This window comes from Zootoca vivipara, chromosome 1, assembly GCF_963506605.1.
Source record: "Zootoca vivipara chromosome 1, rZooViv1.1, whole genome shotgun sequence".
Classification (NCBI taxonomy): domain Eukaryota; kingdom Metazoa; phylum Chordata; class Lepidosauria; order Squamata; family Lacertidae; genus Zootoca; species Zootoca vivipara.
The window spans coordinates 62,228,859-62,248,668 of NC_083276.1; the positions used below are offsets into that span (position 1 = coordinate 62,228,859).

General features: G+C 38.8%; 1 protein-coding gene across 1 annotated transcript in view; it reads left to right on the forward strand.

Annotated features, from left to right (window-relative positions):
* Nucleotides 1-19,810, forward strand: part of METTL15 (methyltransferase 15, mitochondrial 12S rRNA N4-cytidine) — an 89,503-nt gene that overhangs the window by 11,764 nt on the left and 57,929 nt on the right. The window lies entirely within an intron of this gene.

Below are 19,810 nucleotides of genomic sequence, written 5' to 3' on the forward strand. Positions count from 1 at the left end.
TTCATGTTTGTTTTCACATTCAGCGATAAATGATACTGTAAGCCACAAAAGTATGCTTCACAAAAATTTATGTGTTACTGAAGCAAAATGTGAGGCTCCATTTGGCAGAGGATCATCAATGTTTTCTCCTTTAAGCACCAAAACTGTAATCATTAAAAAACAACCAATATTTTGTAGTTCGTGTTACTCTATTGTCTGATATTGTCTGCAGAAGTTGTGATTACTTAAAGGGATATGTGAATTTCTGGTCTGTCTAATCTGTAACTTCAAGGTTCAGCAGCCACTCTATCTACTCAGGATTGCCCCTCTGGAAGACTTTTGTGGTAATTTTGTGCTATGGCTTCAGTCTCAGTGTTGGCTAGGGATGCTGCTACTTCAGAACTTTAAATGCTGATTCATAACCATGAATGGTTGCCACTTATATGCTTCTGTAAATGATAGTATCTTCAAAGTACCCTTATTACACACTAGTGGATTTTTGTTATGCCTCTTTAGAGTACAGCTATGCAGTTACGATGATGTAGAATGAAAGCAGGTACTACTTTTCTGTATTTTTGTTTATATCCTCCTATCTTAGGGGATGGCAAGTATTCTGATTCTGACATGGAGGGTAGTGTATGAGTGCCAGCTAAGTTTGTTGGGCAAAATATTGCACAAAGAGTTAGTATTATTTGGCCAGTTTCTTCATTAAAGTTGAGGTCATAGGTCAGTAATCAAGGCGAAAACTTGCTTGCTTTATTATGGTTGCTTATAAAATGTAGACTGCTTCTTTGATAGACAGAGACTACGTTTTCCAATTCCTTCCATCTCTTGACCTACTCTAATGCAGTTTTAGCACATTGTTCCTTTTGCAGGCTTGACGGCACAAATTGTAACTATCTCATAGGCACTGAATATATTTGACAAAATATGTATCATAGCAGAAAATGAAGAAAGCATACTGGTTTGTTTGGGTGATGGGCTCAGAGCTCTTTGAAATAGGTTTGAACTCTTGGCTCTTGCCTGTGGGAAAACTTTCACTTAATGTAAGGGATTGGATTTCCAGGCAAACTCTTAAGTACCTACCCATTGCTTTAGAACCCTTTCCTCCCAAATCCCTTTTGTGAAGTATTCTCTGAAGTACATTGTATGAATGAGTCACTCCCTTTTTAGTTCATTTTCTTCTCAATGGAACGCCTACTGCAGTAAGCCTGCTGAAATATACTTCCTGTAAAACTTGCTATATTAACTATTATTTTAGGGTATTTTTCTTCTAGTTCCCCTAAGGTTCTGTGCTAGTATGTACATAGCTTTAGTGAATAATATAAAAGGTCAAATCAACACAACCTTTTTATAGGCACATCTGGTTGTGGAGCCAAAACCACCCATAATACTTCATACCTATACTAGTGCCTGTCCCTCACCTTCTGTGATTTGGAGGGTCCTGTAGATAAATGGCTGGAGGACATTTATTTTTCCTGTTGTTGTTTTTTGCTTGCGATAACAGCCAGTAATGGGCAAAGCAAAGAAGTGTGGGAGGGCTGCAAAATAATTGATGAAGTGTAGGCGTGCTGGAGCTGAAAAGGGACTGGCAGCATTGGTCTTAAAATGTACAGGCTGTACAATGAGATGCCCACATTGATGTCTCTTAACCATTGTTTGTTTCAGCCTCCGTGTTGATGTTAAGTGTATCTAGTTTCTCTGGGAGCCAGGGGCCAAAATATGCACAGCACTAAAGCACATGCAGCTTTTCCTGGAATTTTTTCCTCCTACAAAATGAAGCTGCAGTCCTCCATGGAAGAAGACCACAGCTGGAGGCATCTTAAACCTTTTCCCCAATCTCTCTCTCCCTCTCTCTCTCTCTCTCTCTCTCTCTCTCTCTCTCTCTCTCTCTCTCTCTCTCTCTCTCTCTCTCTCTCTCTTGCTAGAAATTGCTCCCACTCCCGAACTGCTTTTCTGTGTACCAGAGAAAAAACTCAGGGAACTTCACACACACCTTCATGGGAAGGAAGGTAGATAGTTTATGAGAGAAGAATTCTTCTTACAAAAGGCATTGGAGGAGAAAGGAAGCTTCTTCCTATAGGTCTTCCATGAAATGCTGGAGCTGCATTTTGTAAAGTAAAAAATGGCGAGGGGGAACTATGTGAGATCTGTTTTCGTAAAATTCTCTTGTGTCATGATTTTGAATTTAAGGAGCAATGGCCTGTACAGAGTAGTGGGAACACCTGTCAATTTTAGGTCTTCTCGGCCATCTAAAACATTTGTTTATTTTGGTTGCTTTGCCCTTGGTTGATCAACAATTCACCATCATCAGGTTTCCTGAGAACTAAATCCCATTGAGTGTGATGGGGCTTGCTTCCAGATAAGTGTGCATAAATAAGATTGCAGTGTGATATGATAAACTATGCCATAACTGCATGTTACATTTTCAGCTAAATATTCAATACAACTTGGGTTGCAATCCTATACTCGCTTGGAGCTTGCTTTTGAGTAGACATGTATCAGATTGTGCTGTTGCTAACTCATACAGGTTCTGCCTAATTTGAAGTGATTTGTATAGATTATTTAAAAAAAGTGGTAAAAGCTGCCTCTCTGCTTAAACTACATATTGCAAGCCAGCAAATAAGGATTATTGGCCATAATTCAAAGATAAGCATTTTTAGTCCCATTGATTTCAGTGGGAGACAGTTGAGCAGATTTCTCTCTGAAATCTGGGACTTAAAGTGGGACTTTTTAGGTATACAGTACGTTCCATCCCCATGGTTCATGACCTCACCATCCAGGCACATCATATTATCTGTTATATATCTGTGAAGTTGCATCTCAGCCTCCAAATAGGGGACAATATGTGAGGATGAAATGTTAAATTATATTTCCTCACATCTTCTTACCTCAGAAATTCTGGTCTTCTTAACTGAAGTATGAAGTTTTGATATGTTGTGCAGAAATAGCTGCTTCTGCAAATAAAGCAGCAGGCTTAGGATATGCAGCCGTATGAAGGAATTTTCAGGGATCATTTCTGTTTATCTTTTACTCTAGCATATGTACACATGGTGATATGCTGGGATTTATTTGCTATACCTAGTATAAAATGCTTCAGAAGCATAACTGCTCAAGACAGTCTTTTTGTTATGAAGACATGAATGTAGTTGCAACATTTTATAGAATACTAGCTGGCCCGGCCACGCGATGCTGTGGGTTTTTGTGTTAAATTGACCTTTTCTGTTAAATTGACCTTCAGAGTCTCCCTTCAGAGTACCCTCACCTGCCCTGTCCCAACCCTGACTCCCCTACTGTATGTTTCAAAAATAAGACTCCCCCACCCATGCGTGTTCCTGAAAATGTCCCCCCCCCACTGCTTTGGCTGACTCAGGGTTCTTTCTTCACCCCCATGGCTATGTGTTTCCCCCCTCCCTTTGTTGTGCCTCATCCCTGTGACCCTCCCCATTGTGAAAGCCCCATATTCTGTTCGTTTTTGCCTGTGACCTACTGGGCAATGGTGAGGCCTACTCAGTTTTCCCTGCTGCGCAATGCTGTGGCCTACTCAGTATTCCCTGTCGCAACCCACCCCCCACTGCTTTGGCTGACTAAGGGTCCTCTGCCCCCATGGCTATGTGTTTCCCCCCTCCCTTTGTTGTGCCTGTGGCCTACTGAATGGTGCGGCCTACTCGGTTTTCCCTGCTTGGCAATGCTGCGGCCTATTGAAAAAGCTGGGCCTTGTTGCTGCAAAAGGACTGTTTTCAGTTGGTTGCTGTGGAATTTTGTGATGTCATCTGGCAGCGCAGCTTTAGGAGACGGCAGGGTGCGACCTGCCTTTCTATTGGATGCTGCTGGAGTTTTCAGAGCTTCTGGTGCTGACGTCTAATTTGGGAGCCACTTTTTTGTGTTTAATCATTATTTTAGGTGTGAAAGGTGTGGTTTTTTGGGAAAAATTTAATGCCGGATCCCTCCCTGATGGGCATGGAACGTTGTGGCCAAATTTGTTACATTACGGTTCAGCAGTTACGAAGAAAGGCTGTGACCTCCGCACACACAATGCCTACATTTTTATATATATACCGTAGAAAATGTCATGGCCCTGAACCTGTGATGTGCCTGCCAAGATTGGGTTGGTGGGCAGGCATCTACTGTAGCTTTATGTGCAAAAACCAACTGTTGCATCTAGCAACTTCGCTTTCATGTGAATTTTTCCCTCCCCTGCTCTTGCCCACCAGGCAACCAACGAGTACAGCTTTTCTGATAGCACCAATAATCAGTGAGATAAAACAGGAGACTGGGAGGCTTCACAAATGCAATGGCCTGTGCATAGCCTTCTGCTGTTCTTGGTGTTCCTTGGATTGTTGTGAATTTTTGCATGAATTCAAAGATAGCGGTACCATTGTTTTTGGGTGTTGGCTTTATTGCAAATGTGGTTCACAAAGTGTGTTCCCAAATACCAATAAGTGGCAAAAAAATTAAAAAATTGTAGACTGCATCAAATCAACTGATAAACTATTAAAAGTATTCTTTGATGGATCTGTGCAGGTGTTCATGTACATCGCCGTGTGCAAAATGAGTTCAGAGTTTCAGCTTGATACACAGAAGTTTTGAGCAGTTTGAGCTATGCAGATCCTGCTATAGAGTTCCATAATTGGTCATAACCTGTCTAGACTTTGTACTTGTACTTTGGTTCTCAGCAGTTAGACCTTCTTGGTCCCACCAACTCTCTTCCTATGTACGTTTCTAGTGAAGGAGAACCTGTAGCTTCTACCAAGAAAGAAAACAGCAAGGCACTTGGTCTGCCCACTGAGAGCCGTGCTGTGTATGCACTTGATCTTATTTTCCTGTGATACTAAGTTAGCTTGCTGCTATCACTATATATCACGTAACAAATGATAGTATTTCAGGAGCCTATTTAAGGCACTATGTTATAATAAAAAAGATGCAGTGTTGTGGGATGACTCAGCTCGTAAATGACGCTGTGTACGCTTTCCCTCTGTGCTACAGCATTAGTCTTCGCACTTCTTTGGCAAAACTACTCACAAGAAAGTAATCGAAGTCTTTTGAATGAGACACTGGTCCCAGAAGTAGTGATAGAAATAAGTGGTTATATACTCTTCCCAGGATTGGCTAGCTTTATAAATATTTGAGGAACAGTTTACATACAGTGATTTAGATTTTCAGTTTTCTATCGCACCAGATAGTTCTAGAAGAACATTAACTCTTTGTGACATGAAAGTTAGTGACACAAATGCCACTGAAACCACCCGTATTGTAAACAATGCTGGAATTAATGTTGTCCCAGGAACAGGCAACTTTTTAACCAAACTGTACATGACTTCACTGGAAGCTAATTCGGAGCTGGAAGAGTGGTAGTTATGCATATAGAATCAGGGCAATGTTTCCCAATATTTGTTCAATCATGTTTTTACATGTTTCTTATTTCTCGGTATTCTTCTTCTGCATAGTTTTAAATCAATATATGAAATTTCAAGAGTCAAATAATAGTTGGGCTTAAGAACTGTGACATGAAAAACCTGATAAAATTGTGGTATCTTCTTATGTAGCTTCTACTTTTGTGTGAATGGAGTGTACCTGAAATAATTGAAAAATAATGTCCTAAACAGAATGTGTTTATTTGCCTTGTGAATTAATTCAACAAAAACATCAGTTTTAAAACATTATATCCTAAAGTGCTGTTTTGAGAAAGCATTAGTTATTGTGAGTTATTGTGGCATAACTATTATTGGGGCATAAGCAATTTCATATGAGAGACAAAATTATTAAATCCAGCAAGTAATGTATAATTTAAGGTTCATAAGATGCATCTTATTATAAATTTTCCATTAAAAATAATAATAATTTTTTTTATAATTCTGATTGATGGAGTGAATATTCATATATACCTGTATATACCTGTACCTTTCAAAGTTGCTTAATAATATGACACCTCCCTCCCCCCCGTGCACCACATTTTAATATCTGGAGGGAGTAGCAAATTCAAAAGAAAAAAGCAATCTTGTTATGAAAATTATCTTAGCACAATCAAGTTTATGTAGAATATTATGGTACAGTGCATCATATTTATGATGCAACAATACAGTTAGATTTAGGCTGCAGATCTATAAACGCTTAACTGAAAGTAAATTTGATTAAACTATGGGATGTTTACATTTGAGTAAGCATGCTTAGGAAAGTGGTATCAGTCACATGAACAATTTAGGCTGCGATCTAACACTGCTTAACTGAGAGAGAGCACCATTGAATTCAATATGACTTGCAATCATAGAAACAGAATCATTGCTTCTGAATAGACCTGGTTAGGATTGGACAGTTGATGTTTAAGGGTAGGGATGTAATTAAAGTTCTGTATGGAGGAAGGAAATATATTTCTCAATTGGCATATGCGCTTGACTCATGTATGTATCAGAAAAGTTACCCTTTAATTAGCACTTGGTAAAAATACATATTTTTTAAAAAGTCAAACAATTACCAACTGCTTAAAATTTTCAGGGTCTAGAAAGCATCTTGACAATTTCACAGGGGAATTACCGTACGTCGAGGAAATAATATCAGTAGGTACATAGACAGTTGATTGTGGTCCTTTCTATTGAACCTGAAATGTCATGTGTTAGTATCTTCAACAATTTAATTCTCACATTTGAGCATATGAGGAACAATGAGCATTTGCCTCTGCAGAAGATTCATTTAACTTCTGTTTCTATTAATATGATTGCACCAATCATCTAGCATGATTCATAGCAGCTCTTTATTGCTATTATCCTCTTACTGTAAAATTTAAGCAGTGTAAATGTATTTCTCGTCTCTTAAATGCCTCTGATACAGGAAATGATGTAAATATGTAATGTAGAAAAAGACAAAAACTATTACCAGATTGTTCTAATTTTTCCAAGTTTATTTTTATATATTTTCTTCTAAATGAACCTGAAAATCTGAAATCTACTGCCTGAATGTCACCTGTGAAAATGAGCAGACACCAACATAACATTTAGGAATTTGTGGCGTTTTCATTTAGTAAAAAGGAGCAAGGGGGCATTGCGTAGAGAGAAAAAGTGAAGAGACATTTTCCCTCTACTCTCAATGCTAGAATTCAGGGTTATCCAGTGAAATTGATTGGTGGTAGATGCATGATGGACAACTGGAAGTATTTCTTCACTCCATGCTTAGTCAAACTATGGAATTTGCTACCTTAAGATGTGATGGCCAATAGCTTTGATGCCTCCAATGGAAATTAGACAAATCCACAGAAAGTAAGTCTATCAAAAAACTGCTTTTCATGATGTGCATATGTAATCTTCTAGTTCCGAGAATGTGTGCCACTGAATACAAGTTGTTGAAAGCAAGAAAAGGAGGGAGGGGTATTGCTTTCATGTCCTGATTGTGGTATCCATTTGGCAACCAGATGGGCTATTGCTGTGATGCAGGAGGGCTCGTCTTAAGTAAATGTTTGGGCAAGACATGATACACGTTTTTCTTCAGATTGAAGTTATGAAAATAATATAGTAAGACTTTGGCTAAATCGTTTAGCATGGGGCAAGGGATAGAGAACATTTCTCAATGAATGTGGTTAAAGGGGCATGCAAACCATTTGCTGTAGTACTTGGCAGCTCTGGAAAATGTTAGGAAATAAATGAAGATACAGAAAAGTAGAAGGGCAACTCCTTTTCCTATTAAATGGGATTTGGAACTGAAAACAAAATACCTTTAATATAAAAGAACAATTAAAACAAGTTTCCTAAAAGAACAAAATACTTCTGTAGGATTGTCAGTCAGTAATCTGAGCTGACAACTGTGCTTTAATTAAATTTGAGACTGTTACCAATTAGTCTATAGCACTACAGGCTTCAAGCTGCCTATGACTCAGTGCACTGACTCATCCAGCAAAACTTTTCTTACTAAAGAAATATCCAAGCACCCGCAAGGATGAAAGATCAAAAGGAAAGCAGGTTCACCGACCTCCTTTGCAAAACCTTTCTATTAAATTTCAATTATCAGAACTGTACAATGTGCCCCATACCCAGTATAGTTTAGTGGTCAAAGCAATTTCAGAAGCACGACATTATTATTACTAAAAAGTAAATAATTCATCTTGAGTATATGTTATCCTAAGAATTCCAATTATGGTTAATATTTGAATTAGTACAAAATGAAGCTCAGTGGCTCATAAATGTGGCATATATAGCTTGCTAATATTTTCAATTACTTAACCATAACTTTTTACTCATTTGGTAATTTTATTTTATTATTATTATCCTTGAGGAAGGTTTAAAAGATTCCAAATGCCATTAATATATTTCTCTTTCACACTGAAACCATCTCACTGCCTCTTTTGTATGATTCAGCTACCCCTCACCACAAAATATATAGAAAAAGATGAGACAAAAGGTTGAGAACAAAGAATATTAAGCTGAGCCTGTGTTACATTAGAACACTGGTCCTGTTAGCTAGGGAGGATGGGAGTTGTGGTCCCAAAACATCTGGAGGGCCGAGTTTGCCTATGCCTGCATTAGACTACAACTATTTTTACTCATTACAATTTCAGTAAAGACCAGGTGCCATTTTGCCTAAACAGTGGCACCCAATAAAGGAAGCCCCTGTTACTGGACGTGTGATAGGCCCCTCAGAATTTTCTTTAGGAGCCTTTGTAAACACACTTTTTAAAACTTGGGCTACATATGTTTGAATCTTTGAGATTGCTTCCACTGTTACTTTATCTTAATGTTAAATTTTATGGTATTTTAAGATTCCTCCTTTTTATGGTATGGGTTTATATTATCTTGTATGCCACTCTGCAGTCTTTAGATGAAGGGTGGGCCCGAAATAAATTAATAAAAATAAATGAGTAGAGGAATATTCATTGATCAGCATTGCTCTGTCTGAAGTGCTTACTTCCTGGAAAGCACATGGCCAAAGTATTTGAACAGTTTTATTGAACTACTACTCTGGCCCTGTACAGATAAGAGACTTAACCCTGGTTTGTTTTCCTTAAAGCTGGCTTACATCATGTCTAAATGCCTAAACCAGGATGTGAAGCTGATGGCTGACCATGTGTGAGTTTGCATTGCCATGGAATCTATGTTTGGATGAAGGTGTGGTTTAGAAATTTTCTAAATAAATAGATAAAATAGTTGGGCTATTTCCTCACCTCTCCAGCCACCTTTATTTGCAGGGCTTCTTCCAGTATATAGTCTCTGGGACCAGAGTTTCTCTGTGAGATCAGAAATTTCTAGTGTTCGGGCAGTAACTTTAGGTTAGTGCTAAGATTAGGTCATATATTACATCTCCACTGGATCTAAGTGCTTATCGCTAACCACTGTTTTTAAATGATCACTCTGGGGCAGTTTTGCTGTATGTCAGGCATAGGCAAACTCGGCCCTCCAGATGTTTTGGGACTACAATTCCCATCATCCCTGACCACTGGTCCTGTTAATGAGGGATGATGGGAGTTGTAGTCCCAAAGCATCTGGAGGGCCGAGTTTGCCTATGCCTGCTGTATGTGTTTTTGTGAAGTTAATTTTGGTATTTCTTCATAGCATCCAAGAGTTCATTTATTGAAATACCTATGCTGAATTTCATAGCTTAAAAGCTCCTTTCACGCTGCTACATTTATTCCCAAGATTACCATGGAACGATACAGAAATGCCTTTAGTCTCCATTTTTCCATGTTGAATGATGGTGAAATGATCAACCAGGATTTGCTTACTTGGAACATTATCTAGCTCTGTTAAAATCATTAGAAGTTTCACCAGTGACATGTAGGCTATGTGCAGTAAGGTTGTTTGTGTTAAATGTTTCGATGATCAGAGACAACTTGAAATTGTGTGAAGTCTCTTTTTTGCCAGGGGGCAGAGTTTGTAGTAGGTCCCAAATGCTAAAAGCAGGACCTAGTCAATGTTACACAACATAAAGAGATTTCATCTGTAGTCACCTGGACTCTGCCTCTTCCTTTCCCATTATCGGTGGTATACCTTTCTTGAACTCAGGACAACCTCATGTTCACCTGTCCAGCTCCAACTGTGGAGCTTGAAAGGATGGCAGGGACTTGCTGGTTTGGCCCTGTGCAACTGAATCATTCCAGATTCCTTGGCAATACGCTTGTAAAAAACAACCCCCCCAAAACCACACCCCTATATTGCCCCTCCCCAACTTTGAACTAGAGCATTGGAGTCTGGGTTGAAGATCACTACCTATTTAAACTGAAAAGGTAAAAAGTTTAATGTGTGTTTGTTTTATCACCAGACATAAGCAGAATTATAAACAAAAGATGAGGTTTTCAAATACAGAAAGACCACAAAATCTTCTGCCAAGGTGCTTTTGACAAAGCTTTCCTGTAATCCTAAATACACAAATACCAAATTATCCTTTGTTTGCACAAGTTCTTATCCATTGAAGGTGTGCACAAATCTACAGATGTCACTCCTGGCTACAGTGTTATGGAAAAGAATTTGCCGTACATTGTTAGTTTGAACTGAAAGGAAGAGACATCTTTATTGCTAAGGTGTAGTTTTTGAATTTGTGGTTGAAAATGTTTCCTGTGTTATTTGTATAATTATATTCCGGAATATCACTTTCACAAAGCAGTTTATCCCACAAGGTGGGAGTCTTTCAGGAAATCAGGCTGGTGTTTTCAATTGATAGGAGTGGTTTGTTTGTTTGTTTGTTTGTTTTAAATGACAACAGCAAGTACCATTAAAAAAACCCCATCAAAATTAGTATTACGGTCCTCAAGATTCCAAATATTCAGCAGCCAAAAACTTCTACCAGGGTAGGTGGGTGGTGGATATCTCTGTCTCTTCCTCAAATGGTGTTGTTGTTGTTTAGTCGTTCAGTCATGTCCGACTCTTCGTGACCCCATGGACCAGCGCATGCCAGGCACTCCTGTCTTCCACTGCCTCCCGCAGTTTGGTCAAACTCATGTTGGTAGCTTCAAGAACACTGTCCAACCATCTCGTCCTCTGTCATCCCCTTCTCCTTGTGCCCTCCATCTTTCCCAACATCAGGGTCTTTTCCAGGGAGTCTTCTCTTCTCATGAGGTGGCCAAAGTATTGGAGCCTCAGCTTCAGGACCTGTCCTTCCAGGGAGCACTCAGGGCTGATTTCCTTCAGAATGGATAGGTTTGATCTTCTTGCAGTCCATGGGACTCTCAAGAGTCTCCTCCAGCATCAATTCTTCGGCGATCAGCCTTCTTTATGGTCCAGCTCTCACTCCCATACATCACTACTGGGAAAACCATAGCTTTAACTATACGGACATTTGTCGGCAAGGTGATGTCTCTGCTTTTTAAGATACTGTCTAGGTTTGTCATTGCTTTTCTCCCAAGAAGCAGGCGTCTTTTAATTTCGTGACTGCTGTCCCCATCTGCAGTGATCATGGAACCCAAGAAAGTAAAATCTCTCACTGCCTCCATTTCTTCCCCTTCTATTTGCCAGGAGGTGATGGGACCGCTGGCCATGATCTTAGGTTGAGCTTATGTTGAGCTTCAGACCATATTTTGCTCTCTCCTCTTTCACCCTCATTAAAAGGTTCTTTAATTTCTGCCATCAAGCTTCCTCAAGTACTGAACAATTAATGCAGAAATGGGAAAATGGTGGCCCTCCATAGAATCCCTGTACAAATATTGCCACTGAAGCAATGAGACATTTCTTCCTTCATTCCCTGTACCCCCCCCCTCCAATTTGACTCTGGGGGATCAAGAAAAATCCTCAGAACAGTGCATGGGGCAGGGAGGCGGGAACGTTCTATCTGGCAAGCTGATATGCTAGTGCAGATAGAGCAATTGTAAGAGTGTGATGTTGAATTCCACCCATAGCTTTTAATTGATTGATTTCTCGCCCGTCCCCCACTCCTTTCACAACTTTCTTACAAATATTATCAAAGTTAAATTGAGTTTTAATAATTGTTGGGAAAATTTGCTCAAATAATTGGTTTCTTAACTAATTATTACGCACTTAAAGTACAATTTTACATAAGCCTACTTAAATACACAGTAGAGTGTGTTGGATCAATTTTATATAATTTAGATTTGTTTTTAATCAATGATTTGTGAATTATATAAAGGTATACAGTATTTCTTTCTGTCTTCAAGGTGACTAAGTCTAGTGATGACTAACATGCCCCTCAAGGTGGTTTTGCTCATTAGTTTGTAATGCCAAGCTCAGTTTGCAGACTTTTGCCTGCTAATTTGAAGTTTATGAAACTGCATTTGAAAGACTAATTGGAAGCATGCAATTTACCTTTTAAATTTTGTGTGAGGAGCAAGCAGAGTTGTAAAACTATCTTGCAAATGGACCGTAATTGCTGTGCATTTTTAATTATGTTAGGTGTGAAGTTGATTATCTGCAATATTAAAAGTAGCTAAACACCTGTACACAGTAGGGCGATATAGCTCTTTCTATGTATATTCACAATTTTTGACTTACAGTACTTATAATCACCTGAAGTGGTAGAATAAAAAAATATATGTCCTACTGTTTTATCGGGTATAACTTAAAGAATGGGAGTCCATTTTCCAAGTTATTTTTATGTAAGGAATTCTAGTTGTAGTAAGATGCCAAATTGCTTAAAAATTTCTACAGGTTTAGTTTGATCTTACACTAAATGTGCCTTGAAAGCACAGAATCCAGCTTAACTAAATAGTGAGTCTGCTTATTATCAGGACATTTTAAGAACTGCAAATGACACATGACTTTGTGCAAATGAGATAGTTTCTGGAGAGTAGATTCCACCTCCTGTGCTCTTCCCAAGATCCTCCTTGGCTACTGTGAGCCAAGCCATTATTTAGCTCACAGTATGCAAAGCACCTGGGCTCATGGTTTTCCTGGTTACAGTCTGTGCTTTGTCTGGAGACCAACCATGACAGTGGCTGCAGATGGCACGTTAAGCCAAACCATGGTTTAGTTTACAGCAACAGCAGGGCCATAGGAATAAAATGCCTGCAATCTGTCTGGAAACCTATGTACTAGCCTGTTCTTGCTAAACTATTCTTTGTTTAGTGTTAGGCACACAATGAGCTGGTTTTCATATACGGTAGTGTAGATTGCTGGGATCATCTAGGTATTGCAGCCTTAAAGGAGAAATGACACTCCTTTGGGAAACGCCATATACTGTCCAAGTAACTTGTACATTACAGAAATCCAGATACTTTTTCTATGACATGGAAGTGGATCGTGGGAAACAGTCACTTAATCAGAATTCACATTTCTCTTTAGAGGCAAATAGGATTTTCATTCATGCAGAGAGATGGAAGAAAGTTCAGTTATTTCAGCAAGTCCTCAACCATTATGTTGATCTCTTCCTATTCAACGTGGAACACTACATTGTAAGAGTTTTTTTAATCATCTCTGTGTATATTATTTATTTATTTATTTATTTAGTGACTGTGTTACTGTCATATGTGGCCTTGGAAATGGATGAAAGCGGTGAAGAACATGTTGAAGTTCAGATGGTTGCATGCTCTTGTTTGGGTGGGTCTAGAAACATATATTGCCATCCTGGCTTAATTGAACTTTTGGATCACATTTCATTTTACTTGGCTGCATTGGGGGACTTTAAGTGGATAAAAAAGCATGCTGTTTCATAAATAAACTTTATTACATGTCTGATATAAGGTTGGCAGTTTCACATTTACCGGTAATCATTTGAAATCTTTGCAGGAAATTATGACGTTCCCACAATGGGAAAGTATTGCTGGCTAATTCCGAAATGGATACTTTAAACCTTTTTCTCCACAGAAGTGTGAAATGATTTCAAACTCAACAAAGCACAATAATAGTTGATATGTTTGAAACAATAGACCTCTCCAACACTTTCTAGTAAACACTTACTATTCAAATTTTAGTTTTGTAGTTTTTCTGCTTCACTGTTTCCATTGCTGTAACCCACTTTGCACATTTTAATCCAGAAAAATGGAATAAAGGTCAGTTATTGTAGCAATTCTGAAGCACAATTCTGAAACACAACCATTTCCTCTATGTGTGTTTGTGCACACACAGAAATAGACGTGTATATTAAACGCAGTCAAATTGAATTTTCGATTTCCCATATTTAGAACTCATTTGCTAAATATACTCCTTCTGAAGTAGAAATTGAGATCCTGCAGAAGTTCTCACTGGAGGCAGGCAATTCTTGTCTATTCCCCCTCCAGTTCATCCCCACATCTCATCTCCCTCCACACTGTTCCCAGTCCTCTGGATCAGCTTTTCAGGCAGGCACAGAAGGAAGGAGGAGATTAAATACCTCCCCACTCCACTTTTTCCAAGAGGAGTACCCCATGAACCAAATCCCACTCATGGGAATTCTGGACTGTATTTTCATGGTTCAGTTTTACTGCTGTTTGCTTTATTAGATTTGTTTTTAGTTTTGGCTGTTGCATATATTTTATCTTTGTAAGCCACCTTGAGTCTGATTGTATCGTAGAATGCGATAAATTCCAAAATTCTGTACTATGAAATAACTGGATTAATATGCATTCTGAATTCATCTTGCACTTCATAAAATTAATAAAGGAGCAGCTGCAATAAGTAAAAACAATTGCTGCCATATATGGATGAGGAACTGTGGGCCTTGTGCATTTACCACTGTCTTAAGAAGATAATACATGTCAATGGCACCTTTGTTCAGACACATAACTATGAATCTTCCAAAAACAACATTTCATCTGCCTTGGGAAAGGTGGCTTATAAATCTATAAAATAAAAATAAGCATTGTTGGAATGCAAAGCAATAAAGGTTTCAGGTTGAATCTGACAGCATTTGTGTGCTTGTGCATGAGCAGTTTACTTCCTCCTTGCAGCCTCTTGCACACTCCTTAAATCTAATTAAGCAAATTTGAGGGATCACAGAGGGCTGTTTGGGGGGGGGGAGGAAGAAGTCCCATTGCATGAGTAGAAGTTTGATTGTGCAACATTCTGAAAATTCAACCCCCCTTTTATATAAGGAATCCATAGAGTTCAAGTTTATACTGGCTCAATTAGAGTCCATAGCTGTAAGCTCATAAAAGTGTTTGTCTGGGAATAAGTAATTGTTCATGGACCAAATGATTACTTAGGCTATAAAACATCAGAGTGGCTGCTTGTATCAGCAGGCGATAAACATTATCTTGTGATGTCGTGAGACAAAATTATAACTTTGTTTTTTCTTTTTACTTCTAAGCCTTACGATCTGGTTATTTTCCAAACACTGTGAAATTCTGTTCTGCTGTCTGTACTGTACTTAAGCAAAACCAACAAAAAGTCTTGTGACTGTTTGAAAATCTGTTGCAGCTTGTTGTTGTTGTTGGCATCTGTCTGCATATAGATCCTCGCCTATGCACACTGTATCATAGGACAATATGGAGGGGTTACCTGGATATGAATTAACCTGTGGATTGTGTTGCTTGGTCATCATGGAATTATAACAGGAAAACATACTTTGTGTTTGTATGTTCATGTAAATTGTTTAAAAGCTTTAATAAATACATTTGAGGAGGAGGGATAACTGTCCTTTAAGGGAGGTTAGGCCGAGCGATTGTGTGTGGAGGTTGTAAATTGCTTGGAGTGCAGTTTTATTTTATATTTACCTGGGATTAAGCCCGAGTAAGCTTGGTGGGGCTTGCTTTTGATCAGACATGTATAGAATTGTGCTGATCTTTGTGGTAGATCATAGATTTCAATCTAGTAGGCATACCAGGTCGAAGTGTGACACTACAAAAGCTTCACCAAACTGGCTATTGGATATAAAGTTCAGATTTTATGAACACGAAATTAAATGATTGATTGATTATGCAAGAAAACAAACAAATTTTACTACTTGAGAACTGGGAAGTTGTATAGTTTAAGAAGATTTGATTTTTAGTTAAAGATAAAGTCTGTTGCAGGTGGGAGGTTGGGGAGCCTGAAAATCCTCAGGCAAACCCTGATGATTCTTGGAGATGAGTAATATGGCATCTCCATGGACCTCAGCCATACTAAAAAGTTTCCCATTAAATAAGGAGGCCTAATAAATATCTCAGGATTACTTCTTGAGTGTGAGTGATGTCATGTTTGGAGTTCTGCTGCTGGGAAAATGCTGATAAAAGAGGGACTTTTATTTTTCTACACAAGGGCTGACAAATTAGATGGTGTAAAATTAGCATCAAATGTTCCTGTGTGTTGCTCTGAGGTGCTGTCACAGAAACCCTGGAGTACCAGGCCTTTGCACTGAGAAGATTCTGATATGGAAAGTGAAACAGGACTCATCCCATTTGCCTTTCTTAAAATAGCTCAGTTTATTTGTTTTAAATGAAGGATCGGCAGAAAGTAGCTTCTAAGCATGTATTGTAAGGAGAATAAGGACGTGCACTATATTACCTTTGGAGATCTTTTAGAACTCTTTTAGAGTTTGGTTCTATGCTTTAGATTCCTTCCTATTCTTTCCAAATACGCAACTACAAATGAGTGAGAATTTTCGTCTGAGATGATTTTGTTGTTGTTTAGTTGTTTAGTTGTGTCCGATTCTTCACGACGCCATGGACCAGAGCATGCCAGGCACTCCTGTCTTCCACTGCCTCCCCCAGTTTGGTCAGACTCATGTTGGTAGCTTTGAGAACGCTGTCCAGCCATCTCGTCCTCTGTCGTCCCCTTCTCCTTGTGCCCTCAATCTTTCCCAACATCAGTGTCTTTTCCAGGGAGTTTTCTCTTCTCATGAGGTGGCCAAACCTTATTCTTACCCTTACCTTATTCTTGCAGGTAATGAGGGGGGACTGAAAGAATTAGATGTGTTTATACTACTGGAGATATTGATAAAATAGAACAATAGAGGTAGTAAACTTACACCTAACTGTGCCGTGTTGTTCAGCTCTCTCACTCGCTTACGTTCTTTGTTTTTAAAACGTACTCCCAGAACAATGAGTGGACAATATCCAACAAAGTAGTTACGTATGTATTAGGACTTCAGAACGCTCGATGGAACTTCCCTTCCCTCTTTCTTAATAAATAGTCGAGAATGTAAATTGTGGCTGAAACATACCCAAAGTTTAAAAAAATCCACATAATTTAAAATAGTGTGTTGATATGCACTTAATTTCAAACGTGTTTGATAAATGACGATTAGAAACTGCTGACTACTGCCTCAAATGGCAAGCTCAGGGAAGTTTTGGAAGCTGCTAAGCAGTGTCAGATGTGGTCACTTAGGGTTCTGTGTCCTAACTTCACCCAAGCTAGCTGCTAGTTCTGGCATATCTTGTGTTTCTAGTTATTCTCCTTGGTCATGACTCCTGACATTTTTCTCCAGTTCTGCCTTTTGGTTTATGCTCTGTTCCTAATTGCTCTTCATTTCTGACTCCTGGCTTATTCTCTAGCTCTGTCTTCTTCATTAGCTTCTGATTCATTATTCTTCAATCCTGACTGTAGTTTCTGGTTTATTCAGACTATTGCTGACAGTTTGTAATTTGATGCGATTTTTCTCGGGGATTATTTCAAAACAAGTCACCAAACAACACTTCTGTATCATGTATTTTATTTTTTTTGAAAACCACTGCTCAATTGTGAACATTTTTTATAAGTTATTCCCATTACTGTATATTAGTTTAGAAAAACATGTGGCATGTCACCAATATTTAATATATATTGTATGCTTGCTATGTTGTAGGATTTTACACAGATTAATTTTTCATTGGATAAAATAAAAAATTCCTTCCAGTAGCACCTTAGAGACCAACTAAGTTTGTCATTGGTATGAGCTTTCGTGTGCATGCACACTTCTTCATCGGACAGTCAGTCTGTGGATTTTATTATTTTATTTTATTTTTTCTCCAGTAGGTAGTATGCTGGTAATTGTGTTAGAATCATGTACTGGTGAGAAATTTGAGCTTCAATAGTAAGAAATTAATCTTGGGTAAGAAATTAAAATAAGATTAATTTCCCTATGAGCTTGAAATACTCTCCATTTTGTAAAACTGACCTCACATAAATATAAATCACAATAACTTCATGTTCTTTAATTATGTATTGGTGTATTGTACCTGCATCCTAAATGAGAATATGAGCATCTCGAATTACAGTGTATCAGAGGTCATTAAATCCTCTCTTCCTCAGAAGCATTGTATTTCTAATTACTGAAAAATGTAGCATATATGTAGTGTTCACTTCATAGTAGCTTTTCTCCTCTCAAGAGACATGATTGCCTCAGTTTAGATCTGCACACACATTTCTGAAATGTATAATAACTAAAACATGTATTGTGAGAACTAGAAGAAAAAACAAGGTAGTGGTTGTGTTTGGGTGGCTTAATCTGATGGTCCTCCTGTGTTAGCTTTTCTGTGGTAGTCTGTTTTGTGGACATAAAATGTTAACTGATTTTTGCAGGTGTTCCTTTTTAATTGTTATTTGAAGCATGGTATGTACTTGCTATAGTTTGTTTGTTTTGACTTAAACATATTGGGGGGGGGCATTTTATTTCCCCATTGCAACATCTTGTGTTTGACAAGATGCTGAGTAATCTGACCAATTTGCTTTTGCCTCCAACTAAATGTATTGTACTGCTGTAAAGCAGGGTAGCTGTGCAGATGCTAATACAGCAATCAACCGCATTGCATTAGCGCAGGCAGATTTATATGTGATCTTCTCCCCTTCATGCTATAGTAGGGTTAATTGTGCTGGGCTTCTGAACCAGCCAACTGTGTTTAGCGGCCCCAGTGCAGGGCTTCCCCAGACAGAAGTGGAAGACAGGCTCTGCTTTCACCAGATATAAGAGGGAGCCTCTTGTCTGCTTCAAGAGACTGTTGGTCTCTTTGATCAGCATCTGGGCCTATTCGTTTGCCTGTTTTTATATATTCTGCACCTTATCAGTGTCTAGGCACCCTGTCAGAGAAGCAGGAAGGGAGGCAGAAAGAATTCTGTGTGGGAGCGGCTTGTTACTTCATGGGACGAGATGAAGTGCTTCTACGTGTAAGACGCTGAAATTCAGTGCGAGTTGTTTGAACTAAGAAAGCTGTTGATGACTTCTTTGGTGGTGGTGCAGAACAACCTCTAACAGGCCATTGCTCCGACCCATATCAACTATTTCAAAAACCCATTAGGGCAATAGCTTGATAAGGCCAATCAAAATGTCGCTAAATAGCTTTTGAGTTACCCAGAGCTCTTCATGAGGCGAGAGAGAGAGAAATTTGCAGATGATGAAGCTGAAGATGGACTGTGTAACAGACGTTCAAATGAGGCTCTGTTGTGCTGGTTGTGCCTATGGCTGCTGAGAAGAGGGAACCAAATGATGGTTGATACCCCATATGTGAAAATAACAAACCCAATTGTTATCCAAGTTTGTCTGCATCCTAAGGAAAAACATGCAGTTTGGAGCAAGCCCGACTTTTACTGTTAGATTTGAGCTTGCCTGTGCATTTGCACTGTATTGGGTTGCAGCCAACGCTGCCATTCCACTGATGCAACAAACCTCTGATTGTGCAATGGAACTTCCCACTCCAGAGCAGATTTTGGGGAGGAAAGGAAGAGGAAGTCTTGCTGGAAGACTCCTTTCCATTCCTGGAAAACATGGCTACAAATAAAAACAATGTTTTCATGCTAAATTTTTCCATTGTATCCATATTTAAAGTTATTCAAGTTTACCCAATTAATTAACCAAATGTCTGGTGGCTAATAGAATAAAACGCCCTACTGTAGACCCATGGTACAACCCTAACCTCTCTTGCCATGCAGTAAGTCCCATTGAATTCAACAGGGCTTATAGACATAGAATTACATTACGAGTACACTTTATTCAACTGTATGCATGTACAGAATAGGTACCGTAGTAGGGGTGAGAGAGAATCATGTGGCTAAGAGGAATAAACCATAATTGTCAAGTCCCACCCACTGCTATGATT